Source organism: Neophocaena asiaeorientalis, unplaced genomic scaffold (assembly GCF_003031525.2).
Source record: "Neophocaena asiaeorientalis asiaeorientalis breed wild unplaced genomic scaffold, Neophocaena_asiaeorientalis_V1.1 scaffold606, whole genome shotgun sequence".
NCBI lineage: Eukaryota > Metazoa > Chordata > Mammalia > Artiodactyla > Phocoenidae > Neophocaena > Neophocaena asiaeorientalis.
The window spans coordinates 5,228,722-5,245,411 of NW_020173687.1; the positions used below are offsets into that span (position 1 = coordinate 5,228,722).

At 54.2% G+C, this 16,690-nt stretch overlaps 1 protein-coding gene across 1 annotated transcript in view; it reads left to right on the forward strand.

The window, feature by feature from the left end:
* Nucleotides 1-16,690, forward strand: part of PMEPA1 (prostate transmembrane protein, androgen induced 1) — a 57,444-nt gene that overhangs the window by 25,781 nt on the left and 14,973 nt on the right. The window lies entirely within an intron of this gene.

Consider the following 16,690-nt stretch of genomic DNA (forward strand, 5'->3'; position numbering starts at 1 on the left):
CCCTCCCTTAACTTAAGGCACTTCGCCTTCTGGCAGCGTCTTTGTGTTTATAACACATTTACTTGACTGTGCTAATTTTATACCGCCACCAAAAAAAAAAAGAGAGAAAGTGACATCCAGGTTTTCTCCTCTCGGAAGGGTGGGCCGAGACCCCTCCCATCCCTTCCCCCAACTTCCCCCTCTTCTTATCACTCTTTGGCATTCTTTCCTCCTGCCCCCGGGGCATAGACTAATAAAACGAAACACCAGAAGTTAGCTTTTTAAGGATGAAAGTATCAGGGCGACTTGAATGGGGTCCTAGGTTTTAGTTATTCGAAATAGATGCATTCATTAACCTCCTTGCCATAGCAACTAGGGGACTGTTGCCTCAGTGAACAGGGAGCAGCCTGTGTGGCTGGAGTGTCCCCGGCCCCCAGACACCCATCACCTGCAAACAGGCGTTGTCCTGCCAGGAAGGGAGAGTGGGTGCTCTGGGCAGTTTCCAGACCCTGCAGTGCAAGTTGGGCTTGGAGGCGGGGCTGGGGGGGGGCACTTCTTCTCAAACTCCCCTCCCCTTGGGGGCAGCCACAAGGCGCTGGTGTTAGGTAGGAAGTCAAGTTGCGTTGCAGTCCAGCTATACGTTAGGCTTAGGCTGGGAGGGAAGCAGACACCAGACCTCCTGTCCGGAGCGGGTGAATTGTAAGACGGAGACAGGGCTGCGCTGCCTCCCTGCCTGCCCCCCCAGCCAAATGCCACAAGGTGCCCCCCAAAAAACTATGGTCGCCGCTGTTGACCTGGCTGCAAAGCCATAAATTTCCACCCTCCGCCCTGCGGTCATGAATCGGCCCTCTGGGTTTTACATGGTAGGGGGCACAAAAGGTGGGGAGGGGGTTGGAGGCGTCCGGCTGACCAGATGTCTCCTGGGATCCCTGAAATGCATCTCATTTTTGCCAGCCCAAGCAAATCCAGCATATCAATCTGCCTCCTTGAGTGGTGGGGGGATTGGACATTTCATCCGCAGGAGATGGGAGATAAAGTACCCAAAACACTCTGGGCTTCTCGGCCCGATCCTTTCATTTCTTCCCCCAAACAGACAAAACCCACAGGCAGAGGGGCCTGTGACGCTGCTCCTCCCGTTGTACCCCGGCACTGGTTTATTACCGGCTTTGTGCGAGCAGCTCAACAACGGGCGAAGGAGAACTGGACCGCTGTGGGGTTCCAAGCCTGTCCTGGTCATCGCCTTAGCCTGAAATTCTGTAAGTCCAGATCTATCAGTTCTGATTTGTGACTGAACTGTAATATTTTGAGTTCCACAGTCATTGGGGTCTCTCCCCGCTCCCACATTACTATAACATACGTCTTGAAGGAGAAAAATCCAAAATGAAGGTCAGGGACCTTTTTAAAACTAAAAGAGAGGGCTTCCCTGGTGGCGCAGTGGTTGAGAGTCCGCCTGCCGATGCAGGGGACGCGGGTTCGTGCACATCACCAGTTTTGTACTGTGTGCAGATACACTGCTGACCCTTCTCCCTCCTCCAAGCTCCCGAGCAGGAATGGTCCTTAAGAAGGATGGGTTATTAGATATCCTCAGGCTGGCAGACGTGTCTGTGCTGTAATTGGGTCTGTCTTGGAGTAATTAAAGGAAAATGATTATATTAACCCAGTCACCAAGCCATCGTGGCATAGAGAAACGAGTGCCACCAGTATTGATGTTCACTCCAAAAACTGGCCTTTTTCAGTACATCAAAAATGCACTCTTGGCTTGAGTTTGGGGGGACTTTTTTTTTTTTTTTGCATTTTTTTTTTTATACTTGATCATATGTCTCCTGGTCTTCTTTTTCCTTTTAAAGAGCAGCGGGATCCCCATTCCCTCTAATACAAGCAGCTTCGGTTCACACAGGGAGATGTGAGCTTTGAAAGCCGAGCTTAAGGATGTGCGTGGCACAGATGCCCCGAGAGCCTGCAGCTTGAGAGATGAGATTGAAAAGCGTCTCGTGTCTCAGTCTCAAATCTGGGAGGCCTGGCCTTGTTTTTTTCTTCTTGGGGAAGCTGCAGTTTCAAGACGGCCTTGCTGTGCTGCCTTATTTAGGAGGCGACTTGCTGCTCATTTGTCAGGCAAAACAGATGTGGTAGGGAGACAACATCTATTTTCATAATTCGAAACAAATCTGGTGGCCGCCTTCCTTTTCAGTGGGGCCTGCTCATCCACAGGGCCCAGCTCCGCGGCAGCGTTTAGCAGAAATATTTATAGCTCATCAATTGAACCTTTCTTCTTCCAGGAGAAGTTGGTTTCTGCTGGCGACTGGGAACACTGACTCTCGCAGGCAGTGGGGGCTTGGCAGGGATTTTTTTTTTTGATGGAGGATTGGGGGTGCCAGCCAGTCAGAGCAGCTGTGCTCCACCCCGTCAGCGGGTCTTCTCAGAGTGGGCTGTTCGCTAAGGAGCCCTGCTTTCCTGTCACTGTTTGCACCTCTTTGTCAGGAGGGGCAGTTGGAGGTTGGTCTTGGGGGACCCCTCTGGGCAGGCAGCTGGCACCCCCGATACTCCAGGAGGACCCAGGACCTGGGCCTCTATCAGTGGGGAGTTCGTGTTTAGGTTTGCAGGGTGACCTGGGTGTCATTTCCCCATTTTATGGATGAGAACACGGAGGCCGAGAGAGAAACAGCTTGCCCAAGATCCTGTGACGCACTGATGGTGGAGCTGGTCTCCTGGCTCAGGGGCAGGGTACAGAAATGACCCGGCTTGTTCAGATTCTGCTCAAGCATTCATTCCCAACTGCAGCTTTCCAGGTACCATAACCCCCAGCTAAAAATAGCCCGGTGTCTGCATACGTGCAGTTTATGGAGGGAAAGAGGGTGGCCCCAGGGTTTGGGGAATTGGCCGTTGCATGTTCATCCATCAGATGGTTGAGCTCCTACTGTGTGCCACTGAGGCAGCTGGTGATGGACAGCGGCGACCGAAAAGGGTCTGTGCCAGTCCTCGCGGAGCTCAGGCGCTCACGCGGGAGCAGGCGGTAGTTTCAGGCGCTGGTAATGCCAGGGTCACGTGACTGTGCCTGGGGGCGTGTGCTGGGCGGGGGCTGAGAGGCCTCTCGGAGGGGCTGACACACATGCTGAGATTTGAGGGATGAGACCCAGCCAGCAATGGGAAGCTGTGGGGTCTGCTGGCCTTGGCACCTGGTGGAGGGAGAGATGGAGTTCAGTCCCCTCGCCTGAAAAACGCACGTTGACCAAAAGTGGGGAAGTTTCAGATTCACGTGGGAGAGCCACAAATGATGCAGTTCTGCAGGTTGGTAACCACTGGGGACACCTGGACGAAGGTGTAGGGAGATCTCTCTATAGTATGTGAATCTATAGTTATCTCAGAATAAAAATTGTGTTCTGAAAAGCGGAAGACCTGGCAGGATCCCTTCCCTTCTCGTTGCTGGGACCACCCTGATGCGGGTCCCTTAGTATCCTTACCATTGTAGCCCAGGAAGAGAAAACGTGGATAGCTTCTGTCTCGTGTGCACCTGCAAACTGTCGGGTGGGGGCTCTGGGCAGCTTGCACACTGCCCCTTGTGGCCCTGGCAGAAAGGAGGCCTATGCAAGGGTCAGGGTGACTTCTGGGCCTCACACAGGCAGCTGGTTTGGAGGGCATGGTGGAACCCAGTGAGGCAGGGTTTCCCGTAACCACCAGAAGTTGGAAACACACGCGTCTCTTGTCTGTCCCGCCGGCACCTGGGGCAGACATCACTAATCACTCACAGCACCCTTTGCTGTGGGCCTGGACACAGCCTTACCCCCTGTCGGTGGTAGAACCTGGGGTGGATGAGTAGGGTCTCGAGGCCCAGGAGGACTGGTCGTGAAGATGGCCATGCAGAGGGCCCCGCTTTGCATCTGGAGGCTAAGGTCACCCGGGACATTGCAGCTGCCTGTAAGACTGAATGAAGACACTGTTTCTTTGAGGCCCCTGAGCTTATGGTCTTTGTGTTCGGGCAAAAGCGTTCTCAGATAGTGACTGCTTTTTGCACAAAACTCCGAAGCCAGAAGTTTTCATAGACCCCTGTTTTCCTACAGATGGACATCCTGTTCCAGAAATCCCCTTTATCGCTGATCTGGGCCCCGCCCGTGGTTGGTTCCTTCTCCTTCCTGCAGAGAAGGGCCTGTAAACAACGCAGGGGCTGCTTTCCCTCATTTCCACTCATTTACTCCTTTCACAAGCGTTTATGAAGCACCTACTGTGCGCCTGGGACAGGAGATGCATCTGTGATCAGGGAGCTCCTGCAGCTCCAACCTGCAGAAATTTACAATCCAGGTGTTCAGTGAACAAGTGCTTTTTCCCTTGTGTGTCTCCTTTCACATCAGATGTTTAGACTGGGCTGTTGATACTCTTGAAAACAGCCGTGTGTAACTTAAGTCCTTGCCACTGTCTCTGTCCCGAGCCTAATGAGGACTCTCGTGTCGCCTGACTCCTGCTTAGGGAGCAGGTTTTATGTACCAGGCACCGTGCTTGAGTTTCTCGACCTCGGCCCTAGTGGCACTGGAGCAGGGTAATCCCCTTCTGTGGGTGCTGTCCTGTGTGTTGTAGGATGTTTAGCAGGATCCCTGGTCCCTTTACCTACTAGAAGCCAGTAGGACCCCCTTCCAGGTGGGACAGTCACAATGTCCGCAGGCATTACCAGATGTCCCCCGGTGGACAGAATCGTCCCCAGGGAGAACCGCTACCTGTACCCTCAGGGCCTGCCCTTGAGGTGGCCGTGTGAGTGTGGGCAGGCTGGCAGTCTGTCTCTTCATCTGTCAGATTAGGCGCTGACAGGACATCCTGTCGGTGGCTGGTTGGGAGCCTTGAACGATAGAATGCACTTAAAGCTTGTAGCACAGCCCAGCCGAGCCATCGTAACTGGTGTGTCTGATGGGCAGGACTCATGCCTCCCGTTCACTCATCCAACCTGGGGCTTTCGGTGACCACGAGGCAGCCTCCACGCCACCTGGAAAAGACAGGCAGGGTCATGGTGCGTCATGCTGACCCCCACCAGGTAATGCCGGTGTGGGCGGCTGGTATCCAAGGGATTGGGAGGCTGGCGCCGGCCCCTCCGGCCTTGCCCAGGTAGCTCCGTGACTCTGAGCAGGTCTCTTCCCCTCTCTGGTCCGTCCTTTTTGTTTCTGACCCACGTTGGGGGTTCCCAAGCTGCTGCCTTCCCCAGAGGCCCGGCATCCCGCAGGCTTGTTTTCTGCCCAGCCTCGTTCCTGACCCCAGTCACTTCAGGGTTCTCTGAACCACTCAAGGTCCCAGGTGTCCACCCCTTCCTCTCCCTTTCACCTTAATTAGTTTAAATGTTAGGTTCCGGCATTTGCTTTTACATCCGGGACTTGAGTGTAAGCGTCTATTTGGACAAGTGGATCCTCCACTAAAGGAGTGAAAAGCCTGATTGAAATCGACTAATCCACAGCAGGGTGACTGTAAGACACACCAAATCCTGCAGGTCCCTGAACACAGCACTGGAAGATGTCGACTCAGTCGTGGACGTGGGGGCCGTGTGCTGCGTTCAAGGAGCTTCCACGGCGATTCTGATGTGTGGCCGTGTTCGGAAAATCGCGCTGGAAAGTGAATCGCTTTGAAACTCACGCTTTCTGTGCTGCTTCTGCCTGCACGCACACACCCAGGCACCCCAGAGACTCGTGTAATTTGCCGGCCCCAGAGCAGCTCACTCCACTTCATGCCCTCACTCCGTGGCCCAGAGGCATCAGTCTTCTTTCTTCCCCTTGAATGTGGCAGACGTTCCTGCCTCGGGGCATTTGCACTGGACATTCATTAAGCCGGGAGTGTTCTTCCCCCAGCTCTCCTCATCTTTCAGGTCTTGGCTTGAAGGCCACCTCCTCAAAGATGGGTCCCTGACTCCCCATCCAAGGAGCCCCCCCCTTCCTGGGCACTCCCCCCATCACTCTCTTGTACTGTCTTCCTAAACACCCTTAGCTCTTGGTGCTTATCTGCATATTTATAGCTCAGCTTTGGTCCCTCCCCAGTCGGCTGGAGCCCCATGGGAGCAGGCGTTGCTTCTCCTGAGCTGGCACAGGGCTGGCCTGGACCCCCAGATGCGGAGGGACCAGCGCTCATCACAGCTCAATTCCGGTTCCGGTCAGGTTTCCTGAGAAGACAGGTGAGCGGTATTTGAGAGGACACGCAGGTGTCTCCCAAGACGCCCGTGTTGTTTGAAGATCCCTGCAGCTCCTGACTCTTCTGTGTCCGAGATGGCGACCGGCAGCAGCTTGCAGTCACTTCGTCATCGGCGACACGTTGATACTTAACAATGATGCTTTACCTTGGGGAGACCTGACGCTTCGACCTGTCGTTTGGGGGCTGTTGGGTTGTATTGGGGATGTGGTGATACTTTGGGGAAGCCAAGCTGCTCTCTCTCCCTTTGGGACAGAAGTAGGAGGTGCTTTGCTCTCTGCTGCGGGGCGTGGGGGGGTAGGACAATGCTTAGAGGTTACTTAAAATCTTCTTTCTTCATTTCTAAATTTTAAACGGCATGTTTAGAATTTAATCTTCAAACCTGGGAGCCAGCCCTGCAAGTTGAGAGATGACAGCCGAGGGATGGTTTCGTTTGGCTGGCTGCAGCACAGATGACAGATGCCGTGAGCGGGAGACGGAGCGAGGCTGGGGCAGGGGGGCGGGGGCGCTTCTGTTTCGGCTCTTACCCTCCCCCCGAAGTAAGCCATCCTCCCAGCACCGGACCTGGGCCGTGGGTGCCCCAGGGATCGCTTGAAGCAGCTGGCATTGCCCCCTGCCAGGGTGACGTAGAGCCCCAAGAGACAGGGCCCCTCATACCCCTCACTTTTCTTTTTAAAACTTTTTATTTGGAGATAATCGTAGATTCGCATGCAGTCGTGAGAAATGATACAGGGAGAGCTCTTATACACGTCCCCCGGCTTCCCCCAGTGCTAACAGCTTCTGTGGCGATGGCCCAGTATCCCAGCCAGGAATCGGCGTTCAGTACCGTCCGTTGACCTTGCTCCCATCTTCCCCACGTTCTCATGCGCTCATTTGAGCACGTGCGTTGGTGTGTACCTGTGTGTGTGCCCAGTTCCGTGCAGTTTTATCAGATGAACCACTGGCACCCAGTAATCTGTTCATCTCTATAATTTTGCCATTTTGAGACCGTTATATAAATGGAATTATACAGTATGTAACCTTTTGAAATTGGCCTTTTTTCACTTGGCATGACTCTGAAGAGCCACGCAGGTCGTTTTGTGTATCAGTAGTTCATTCCTTTCCATTGTTTCTGGGCCACGGAGGTACCCCCGGTTAGTTTGACCACTCACCTGCCGAAGGGCATCTGGGCTGCTTCCAGTTTGGGGCGGTTTCGAATAAAGCCCCTGTGAACATTCACACCCAGGTTTTTGTGTGAACGTAAGTTTTCATTTCTCTGGCCTAAAAGCCCAGGAGCGTAATTGCTGGGGCGTATGGTAGTTGCATATTTCGTTTTATGAAAGACCCTCCACTTTTCAGCAACACCCATCCATCCTCTGGCCTGTGGGGAGAGATGTGAGTCCTGGCAAGTGGACCTTGGACATGAATTCCTTCCTCCTTCAAACATTAATTGAGGGTAGCATACGGTGCAAGCATGGTGTTACCCTCCAGGGGTTCAGTGAGAGCAAGGTAAACGAGGGCCTTCGCAGGGAGCTTTCTTGCTGCTGAGGTGAGATCAGCGATAAACAGCCATCCAATCAGTAAAGAAGATAGTTACCCTTACACAGTGCCGTGCTCCACGCCACGCACTCTCCAGGTACATTACAGTCCTCAAGCCGGCCAGTGAGCGGGCGCCATCCTTGGCAACGCCCCTCACTGCAGATGCAGATAAAGAAACAGAGTCACAGAGAGCCGTGGGACAGAGTGGATAATCCAGGCTCCTAACTGTGCGCTCTGTTGCCCCTCATGGCCAAGACAGGCCATCAGGAGGTGCAGAGTGTGGTGGGAGGTGAGTGCATTTGGGATAGGATGACCGGGAGGCCTCCCTGAGGTGGGAACGTGAAACATCCCAGGACAGAATTGCACGTGCAAAGGTCCTGGGGTGAGGACAGGAAAAAGGCCAGCATGGCTGGAGTGTGGTGAGCACGGGAAGGAGACCAGAGGTACAGAAATGAGGTTGAGTGGGCGTTGCAGGGCTTTCATCTGAGCGTGAGTCAGGGATCCAGTCGGTGTTGTTTAAAGATTGCTCTGCCTGCTGGGCACAGGGTAGACTGGGGAGGGGTGTCAGCGTGCAGTGGAGGAAGCAGGGAGCTGAGAGAGAACACGTAGGCAAACCTTTTGCTCTTGAGGGAGGACCCCCAAGTCTCCTCCAACCTCAGCCTGGGAAGACCCCCGCAGGCCCCCCGTGAGGGCGGTGGGCTCCCTCTGGAGCACAGCGCAGGACAGAGTCTCCCCGTGGCTGGATCCGCATCTGATGAGCCGTTAGGGCAGGAAGAGGACCCCCACCGGCCACCCCCTCGAGCATCTGGACCTGGACTTTGGACTCCCCTGTGGGTCTGTCTCCTGGTGACTTTCCTGGTTTCTCTGTCCTTGCCTTTTCCTCTCCTCCCTCTGTCCACGCCAGTTGTTATCCCACAAACTGAACTTGCCTGCTCCGCCTCATTCACTCCGGATCGCTGACAAACATGTGCGGACGCTCTCGTGTCCCTCACACCTGGTCAGGTGGGGCTGCCTGCTTTTTAATCTAATGACGCCCACCATTTATTATGCACTTGCTGTGTACCAGTTAGTGTTGGGAGAGCTAGTACACATCTACTAGTTCAGTTCATCCTCCGCAATCCTGGGAGGTGATACTGTTACTGATCCATGCTTTACGATGGGGAAACAGAGCAAAGGGGGCCAAGTAGCCACCCAAGGTCACACATACGGGAAGTGGTAGCTCCTGGACTCAAATCCAGAGCCGGGCCGCTTGTCTCCCACGGCTTTGCTATGTCCCCATCTCAGTCCCTATCATAAGCTCTGCTTCCCTCAGAGAACAGCTGTTCGGAACCTTGGTCTTTCCATTGTTTGGAATTTTCTGCTCCTGGAAGATGTTCAAAAGGAAATGATACCAAGTGCTGGAATAGCTTCACCCGTGGCGTGGGGACCTGGAGAGGCAGCTGGTGTCTGGGAGGCTTGTAACTGCCCTCTGGGAATTTGTTTTGCTTGTTGCCTGAAAAGGAGAGAGGAAGGGACTCATAAGAGTCGCAGGGAAAGACTGGACAGATTTAGACCCCAGACTGTCACACACACACACACACACACACACACAAACGCGCGCACGGGAGACACCCAGAAAGACAAACAGCCCGAGAGAAGGCCATACGAACGCAGTCAACGATGCGAGACAGATACACAGACGCCCTCAGACAGACCCAGACTCACAGGCCCTCGGAGAGAGGCAGAGACAGACGCTGGGGCTCCCACCTGCTGGGGGAAGGGGGGTCCTGCCGTGGTGACGTCACTTCCCCCACCCGAGCTCTTCCTGGCCGTGGGCCCTGCCCAGCCAGGGAATCCATGCAGTGGCCGACTGTCAGTGTGTCCAGCCTTGTTTCCTAGAGCCCACGCCCCCGCCCCCTGAAACCTGTAAATAAACTCCTGGGCCAGGGCTCTTCCTCGGGACCCGAGGCCCACATCGAGGTGATGCACCACCTGCGTCCCCAGGCCAGCACGTTGGCACGCGTGTCACCTTGCAGCCCAGTCTGTCTCCCGACAGACTCGGCCTTTGCCGGCTGCCGCTCTTTCTAGGAGACGAGAGGAGGTGAGAGAGAGTGAGGGACCACTTCAGCCTGGGGCTGCCGGGAGACGGCGGTTTGTGGTGTGGCTTTGTGTTGAGCTTCTTGTCGGGAGAGGGTGACGGTTAGGACACCAGGCCCCGCGTGGAAACCTGTGTGAGTGTGGGCGTGTCCCTCCCTGAGCCTCAGATTCCCTGTCCCTGTAATAGGGGGACCATACGACTAAGCCCCCCGCCCAAACCTGGAGCTGCTGGGAAAGCTCCATGAGATGAAAACTCGGACCCGGGAAACACGGGGAGTGGGGGCCACACCTGTTGTATGCGTGTGTTGTTAGAACGGCCTTGGGAGAGTCCAGATCATTGATTTCCTGTCCCAGAAATAAATCCACCCAGGTTTCTGAGCACACAGGTTCGAATCCTTTTGCCACAGAGAGCAGGATTTATTTACCGCCCTGGATATCCTCAGCTCCCGGGGCCTGGCTCTGAATCCCCGGGACCTGGTGCAGGGCCTGGCACATAGTAGGTGCACAGTGAACTTGCGCCCTGGAATGAATGAGTGGGACTGAAAAGTCCCTGAGGTTGGACGTAGATGACAGAAGAGAACGTCCCTCCTGGAAAATAAAATCACATGGGCCCTGGGAGATTGCGGGCAGGCTGCTGGCTGTGCTTCTGTCCCCCTGGGTGCACTTGTGTCTCCATAGGCCCATCCCCACCTCCCCACCCAGGGCAGGTTTCCTGCCTCCACGGCTTGTAGTTGATTTCCCTACATCAACTCCTACTATTCAAGGTGCCAGTAAATTGGGTTCTGGTGAGGGCTTCCTTCCTTGCTGGTAGACGGGCCACCTTCTTGCTGTGTCCTCACGTGGCCTTTCCTTGGTGTGTGTGTGTGCAGAGAGAGAAGGTGAGCTCTCTGGTGTCTCTTTTTTTTGGCCACACCGCACGGCTTGCAGGATCCTAGTTCCCTGGCGAGGGATTGAACCCGGGCCCCGGCAGTGAAAGCTCTGAGTCATAACCACTGGACCACCAGGGAATCCCCACTGGTGTGTCTTATAAGAACACTAATCCTATAGGACCAGGGCCCCACCCTTATGGCCCCATTTATCCTTAATTGCTTTTTCGGAGGCCCCATCCCCAAATATAGCCACACTTGTGGGGTTAGGACTTTAACATACTATTTTGGGGGGAACACACATTCAGTCCGTAACACAAGGTACCCTTCTGCTCCAAACAGAGGATTTGGGAAGGCAGGTGAGAACTGCCACTCCTTGTAAGTTGATCTATTAGCACCAGCCCCCATAGTAGCTATCACTTTAGGGTTTGCTATGAGCCTGGCACATCTAGGTCTACACCTCAAGCCTCTGCACTGCTCTGGAGGTTCCAGGCTCCTTGCTTTTTGGCTGACTATGTATTGACCAATACAAGTTTCTTTGCTGCCTGAGCACCGTGGTGGGCCAGACACCAGTGAGAAACCAGAAAAGGGGATTCCCTCTTCCTTGGAGCTGGGAATCCCACATGGCAATGGCCTAGGTTTGACACCATAATAGGATGTAAAAGTTGCTCTGGGACAACCACAGGTGGGCTTTGAGGGTTGAAGAGGAGTGTGCACCCCCCCCCCAAAGACTGGGCAGAAAGGCTCCTGCTTGCCAGTCTTATGCTGGCTGTGAGGAAGCTGCAGGACAAGGAGACAGCATCCTGATGGTGTGGACAGACTGACAGTGGCAATAAGACACAGACCAAGGGAAGGCTAAGTCATGACACATACATTTTCTTGGAAGTCATAACGGATATCCTGGTTGGTATTTACAAAATTAACCGCCAGTGATATGGGAGAGCTTAAAACTGCCAGAGAAAGCCAGAGAAGGAAGTGACCGCGGGGGGCGGGGTAGTTGGAGCTGGGCTCACAAGCCAGATTAGGAGGAGGAGAGGGGGCATCCCAGGAAGGTGGACCACCCTGGGCAAAGGCCCAGCAGAAGGGAAGCGGAGATTCTGCTCATAGGGCAGCAGGGATGCTGTTGGCTGAGAGGATCTTGTAGGCAATCAGGAGGCGATTAGCAATGAAAGTCGGAGAGCCGAGCAAGTAGCCCTCGTGAATGAGAGCTGATGCTTATGGGCCATTTAACACGCTCCGGGCACTTCATATGGATTCAGCCACCCCATTCACCTGCATGACTTAAGCTGGACGCTCCTGGTGCCCCGCCTCTCCAGATGAGGAAACTGAGGCGCAGAAGATGAAAGAACGTCCTCAGGTCGCATGTTTGGCCATAGGTAGAGCTGGGGTTTGGATCTAGGCAGGCCAGCTCCAGGGCTTCTGCTGATGCCACTCTAGGTGTTTGCTGAATCAGATTCAGTTCCTGGGAGCCCAAGGGTGCAGGGGAGCCTGTCCTGCTCTTATAGCTTCTCCAGCCTCTCCTGACGTCTGACCTTGGCCATCACTGCATCTCCTGCCACTGCCCTGGTTGAGACCCAGAATGGCTGGGCCCTTCACGGTCCTAAAGGAAGGGGCACCCGCGGCCGGCGCTGAGATCCCTCCTGACAGAGCGGATCTCGCCGACCCCGAAGCCTCCAGCACGGGGTCGGGTTGATGGAGGAGCTATTCAGAAGCGGCTCAATACCGGCCGCATTGTGGGCCGATTCAGAGCTGAGCTCTTTGTCTGAGAGGCTTGGAAACGGAGCCGCATTCACCTCCCCTCTCCTGGCGCTGCCCTCCAAGCCCCTCGGAGCTCATGTTGGGAAACACCAGGCCCTTGAAAATTGGTAATTGAGAGAAACATCTGCTGGTTTCCAAGGAGCACACGGTGACTCCTGAGTGGTGAGGGCAAGCGTGAGTCGCGTTGTCACTGCATGCTGAAACACACACACACACACACACACACACAGGCACACACGCGCCTGAGTCTCTTTGGTATGTTAATTAAGATTGATTAAATTAAAGTTGTCAGTGCTTGTTATAAAGATACAAGCAATATAGGCATACAAAAAGTAAAAAGGACAGACGCCCTCTTTCAGAAGTAGCCATCACGAACAATTTGATTTTTATCCTCATTTTTGCTGTAAAAATGGGTCCATATTATATATACTGTTCCAGTTTCATTATTTCTGCTCAGCAGTAATTGCAAACAGCCAGCCACCCTCCGACCTATAGATCAGCCGTTCTCAGCCAGGGGTGATTCTGCCCCCCAGGGGACATTGGGCGATGTCTGCAGACGTTTTTGGTTGTCACAGCTTGGCAGTGACGGTGCTACTGATATCTAGTGCACAGAGGCCAGGGGTGTGGCTAAATATCCTGCAATGCATAGAGCACACCACAGAGAATCATCCAGCTCAAAACATCTGGGAAGCCCCACTATACATTTATGTATCTTTCTAGTGGCCCCATTGTATTCGATAGTGAGATAGATAGATAGATAGATTTATATATTTCTACACACACCAGGGTTTGTCTAGTGGGATTTGGACGGTCTCTGGTTGTTCACGTTTGCCAGAAACCCTGCAGAGGTGTCCTTATACGTATATGCTCTCAGCTCCTTCTGCGAATTTTCTGTTGGATACAATCCTGGAAGTTAAAATTGCTGGGTGGAAAGGTAGCACGCATTTCAGATTTTGGTAGGTACTGCCGTGGTGCCCTCCGAAGTGATTATGGCCGTTGACACTGCCACCACAGACAGCTCACTCACCCGTGCCTCCTCTCCTCAATTAACAAAACGCATTTCATTTATTCCAAATAACTTTCCACTGCACCTCCTTGTCCGTTGACAGAAAGGGCTCTCTCGCCACAAATTCACTCCATCCTGCCGATAACTCTCGAACGGTGATTGCTGTTTTGCTGACGGTGTTTAAAGACGTTCGACATCAGTGACAATAGAAAAAAGCAAGTCCCATTAGTTCTTTCCATGTGGATAATAGCAAGAAAGGTAAAAGGCACTGCTTTGTCTTTTCTTATTGAAGGCGCATTTAATCGTGTGGTTCTAAAATGATTATAAAGGCCTTCTGCTCTCCCTGGAGTTGATTTCACCACCCCGTTCCCACACGCACTTTGAGACCCGGGGCTCACCCATCACCCAGCTGCAGCCCCTTCCCAGGCCACCTCCCAAAAGGTGACTTCGGGATGTGCGGGGTGAGGCCCCGCACACGTCTGCCACCCGGGTACAAGAAGGCAGTTCGCCTGTAACCAGGACAAGGTATCTTACTAGTTAAAAGGAGACGCACACGTAAGCAGGATATGTGGGGCTAATGATTTACCATCAACACCCTTTAAACCTGGCCCTGTATTTATTGTCTAATTAATGAACCTTGACTGTAGGGTCCCCTGGGCTTCCGGATGCTTCCACCGCCACTGGGACAGACTAGAGTGGACCTTCTCTGTTAGGCTGCAGCTGTGGGGGGCTGTAGAGCTGCTTCCGGTGCTCCTATCCCGTGATGCTCTAGACTAGAGTAGATGAGTATAAGAGCTGGGAGACTGATGCCCACATGCTTGAGAGCTCGGGGGGGCGTGGGGGGCAAGCCCAGCAGGGAAGTGCGTGTGTGTGTGTGTGCGTGCGTGCGCGTGCGTGCGTGTGCATGTGTGTGTGTGCATGCATGCACGTGTGCCCGGGTGCAATCCAGGGGGGGAGAGGGAAGTGGGGGAAGGGGTCAGCTGGGCGAGGAAAGGCTGGAAGTGGTCGGGCAGAGGGTGTGGCTCAGGTGTGAGCGTGGACCATCCCCTGTCGTCCAATTCGCTCTACAGCACCACACACTGCATCCCTGGAGAGGCCGTCAGTCCAGCCAGTGTTGGGGAGAGACAGGGAGCCACAGTCTCACAGGGCAAGCTGCGCATTCATCCACACGCGTCTCCCCTCTCCAGGCGAGGGGAGGCCAGGCCCGGGGACTAGATGACCACCTGGCAGCTGGGTATCACCTTGGGCTCCTCAGCCAGGGCCACCTGGAGGGGCCATCAGGCCCTTCCGTGCCCCACCAAGGGCAATCTCAGTGCCGCACCTAATCTCCCAGGAACAGTCAGAGGCTACCCGATGCCTGGGCTCCACTACCCTCAATCCCAGGCTGAGAGGCTTGACCCAGACCTGCTGCCAGACCCAGGATGACAGCACCTCTGCCAGGAGACACCTGGGAAGCCCCATTACGGGGAGAGGCTGCCTGTTTGGATACTGACAGGTGCTTCTTACATCTTTGTTTTTCTCTTTTATTATCAGTGTAATTACACACGCTCAGCAGTGCTCAGTGTGCAGGAGCGTGTGTTACAAGGAAGGGGCCGTCTCCTCTTGGGCACCCACCAGGGTAACCACACCTGTCCCCTGGTCTGTGTAGATGCATGTAGTCACGGGCCTATGTATTTATCGCAAGATTCGCTTTTGTTTTAAAATACACACGTTTGTGCTTTTCTAAACAAAGACGGGCTCGTCCTATCTGGTGGCTTCTCCTCTTTCTCACGGGGCATCTTTCCGTGTCAGCGCCCACAGACCTGCTGGCCGTGCCTTCCTGGTCGCGTCGACCCCTTGGAGGGACGTTTACATGATTCCCAGTCATTCTCCCTTTCCCTGCAAACCCGCAGTGGGCCTTCCTGACCCTCCTCTGTTTACCTGAGAGCCCTGCGATCCTTTATTCCACACAATTATTGTGCGTCTGCTCTGGGAAAGGTGCTGGGGACAGAGAATGCTCACAGGGTCACTGGACACTGGCATTCGAGGAGGGAGAGGCAGGAAATAAGCCGTTAGACAGGCCGCATGTGGCTTCTGATTAGAGCTGCAGAGAAGAGGGAAGCCGGCACGGGACACGGGGTCCTGGGGACTGGGGCAGGCACTGGTTCAGACAGGATGCTCAGGGATGCTTCCTGAGGAAGTGACATTGGAACAGAGACCAGAAGGTAAGGAGGGAGCGAGCACGTGGATGTGGGGAAGGATCATTCCAGGCAGAGGGAGAGGCACGTGCAAAGGCCCTCAGGTGGGCTGTGTTGGGACCTTTTACAGAACACAGGACAGAACTCTTATTAGAGCAGAGAGAGCGAAAGGGAGAGGGTCCCAGGAGAAATGCACGTGGAGATAAATACCCAGGAAGTGATTTGCCCGGTCAAAGGTTGTCTCTTGGAAGTTCTGAGAGATTGTTATTTTGCTCTGCAGAGATGCCCCCAGCTTGCACCGTCCATCAGCTGCCGCACTGGCAGAGGGGCCCGCTTTGATGGGCCTTCTCCAGCTCCTGTGGATTCCACAGCTCAGGTCTGCTAGGGGATAGGTGTGGCCCAGGGCCTGGAGTTCTTGGTTCCCCGTAATGAGGCTTCCCAGGTGGTCTCCCTGCAGAGGTGCTGCCATCCTGAGTCTGGCTCCAATTAACTCAGGTAGTTCTCACCACAGCCATGTGAAGTGGGGACTGGGTGATCCCTCTTTTTTTTGCCCCCCAGATGAGGACACTAGTGATATACCGAAGGTCACAGTTTAAGTGGCAAAGTTGGGATGCGAATCCAGGAATCGAGGTTCGCAGACCTCGTGTTCTGAGTCTGTACCCTAAATTCTTCCATGAACAGCAATGCGGGGAGCCCCAGGCTCCTGTGCAAGGCCGGGTCCTCCCGCCCCAGCCAGCCTAGAACTTGTTTGCCCCTAACCCGCAACACCAGACAACAGTGGATAGTATCTCACGGTTATGTGTTCCGGTATGAGGTGCCCGGAGCCCAGCCGTGTGCTTGGCACAGAGTAGGTGCTGGGTAAGCGATGTGGTCTCTGAAAAAGAGAAAACTGGCCTAGATTTGCTGCCCACCTCCCAAACCTTAAGAGAAAGATCCATTTTTTACTTACAAATGGTCTCACCCTAAGAAATAAAGGTGCGTCAGGGGTGTTTGAAATGGCACCAGGAGCGATCAGAAAGTTATTCCTTTGACGTCTGGTTCAATTTTATTTGAAATTCCAGTGGGGGAAGGAGCTGGGCTCTTATTCAAATGCAGTGGTGGAGGAGGGGCAGCAAATGAAGTGGCAGGAACCCCAGGCAGGCTAGGGCTCCCCAGAATGA